The sequence below is a fragment of the Rattus norvegicus genome, chromosome 6 (assembly GCF_036323735.1).
Source record: "Rattus norvegicus strain BN/NHsdMcwi chromosome 6, GRCr8, whole genome shotgun sequence".
Classification (NCBI taxonomy): domain Eukaryota; kingdom Metazoa; phylum Chordata; class Mammalia; order Rodentia; family Muridae; genus Rattus; species Rattus norvegicus.
In genome coordinates, this window is record NC_086024.1 from 17,452,539 (window position 1) to 17,454,673 (window position 2,135).

Consider the following 2,135-nt stretch of genomic DNA (forward strand, 5'->3'; position numbering starts at 1 on the left):
ACAATGCCAAGCAACCAGAGCTTCCAGGGACTAAGCCACTACCTAAAGACTATACATGGACTGACCCTGGACTCTGACCTCATAGGTCGCAATGAATATTCTAGTAAGATCACCAGTGGAATGGGAAGCCCTTTGTCCTGCTAAGACTGAACCCCCAGTGATTGTGATTGTTGGGGGGAGGGCGGCAATGGGGGGAGGATGGGGAGGGGAACACCCATAAAGAAGGGGAAGGGGAGGGATTAGGGGGATGTTTGCTGGGAAACTGGGAAAGGGAATAACACTCGAAATGTAAATAAGAAACACTCAAGTTAATAAAAAAAAGCCAAAAAACAAACAAACAAACAAAAAAAACCATGAGCTTCTTGGTTCTTAACCCCGAACTCATCTTCCTGTCTTCTCCTCAACTAGAGACTGGTAGGATCATGTGTTTTCTCTCCATCACATGTTTTTTTTCCCCCCTGATACTCCACAGGTATTTCCTTATAATGAGAGACCTGCTCTTTAAAGCCGTGAACCCCTAATATCCTTTGCATACACGGACTCCTATAATCTCAGTTTACATATATTAAAAGGGTCACCTCCCTTAGCTCTCTAGCATCAGTCTGTTACAGCTAGGCACTGGTAGAGTGAAGACAGCTTGTTTCTGTTTCAGTGAGGAGTTGATATAAGGCCTAGGTCAAGTCAATGTATGTGTCTGCAAATGAAAATGAAAGAGAGAAAGAAAGGATCAGAAGAATATTAGGGAAAGTGTGGTAAAGTCCTGTGCTGTCTTCAAAACCTGGGGAGAGAAGCGGGCACTGGTAGTAGAACCACAGAAAGGATACAGGGGTTTGGCCATAGGAGAGCCATATAGTTGTTCCTTCAGGTTCTGATTAAAAGAAGTCAGTGTTTCCAAAACATAATCAATATGGAAATTTGTTAATCTGGGATGGAGGGAGGATGGTGTTCATAAGGCTGAAATGCTTTCAAACAATTTACAGCTACACAGCATCTTGGGAGTGGTTTGTCACAGTTCTAGAGAGCATTGGATAATATACATTCGAGGATTTAGAGTCTTGAGAGGGCATGCAGCTATGTAAATACACAACGTTGGCATTGTTATCAACATGGCTTGTGCTTTTCTCCTCAAGACGAAGAGGTCTGGGAACACTGGTTGCAGGGTGGGGCAGACACAGGTCAGTGATTAACTGCCTTTCCTGGACAGCAGTGTGTATCTTCCTGACTTGCACGGGAGTTAAGCTGTTACTTGATGTGACGTCACTATTTGGTCTTAGGCTAGGGACATGGCCTTTCTCTTTTTACTCTCTCCTCTCTTGCTGGTCTCTTCCTTGTCTGCTAGGGGAGTGATTGCTTTCAATTCTCCTTGATCTAATTTCAAGCCCTCTCCTCCAAGGGGTGGAAGTTATGTGGAGTTTGGGCTCTTACTATAGGCCTTGCTGCTATTGCAATAAAGAAGGATGTTTGAAGTCTCTATTTACCTTTGGCATGGTTGGGACAATGGTGCTCATTTCTGATGTATAGTCACAGCTAGGATGGTGGCTGGGGAGGAGGGATAGTGATGGATTTGGAGGTGGAATAAATGTTTCCTGTTTCATTAATGTGGTGAGTTTGGGCAAGCCAGTTCTCTTTGCTGAATCTATGACATCATTTAAAAATAAATGATAAGCTGGTGGTGGCACACTCCTTTAATCACAGCACTCTGGAGCCAGAGGCAGGCAGGTCTCTAAGTTCCAGGCCAGCCTGTTCTACAAAGAGAGTTCTCAGGTCAGTCAGGGCTACACAGAGAAACACTGTACCAAAAGGAAGAAGAATAAGGAGGAGGAGGAGGAGGAGGAGGAGGAGGAGGAGGAGGAGGAGGAGGAGGAGGGGGAGGAGGAGGAGGAGGAGAAGGAGGAGGAGGAGGTTTATAGGAAGCCTACCTGCATGTGATATAGGTGGGAAGAAGACACCCAGAGGCCCATCTGTCTCATGTTCTGCTTGTAGAGAAGCCACTGTGATGTGCAAGTATGTGGTGGAGATACGGGAGAGAAAGAGAAGTGGAACGTTTTGAACACTGTGAAGAGAGGCAGAAATGGAGACACAAAGGTGGAGAGGAACAGCCTGATGTGGATAGCTTGCTCTGCTACTTGAGGCCA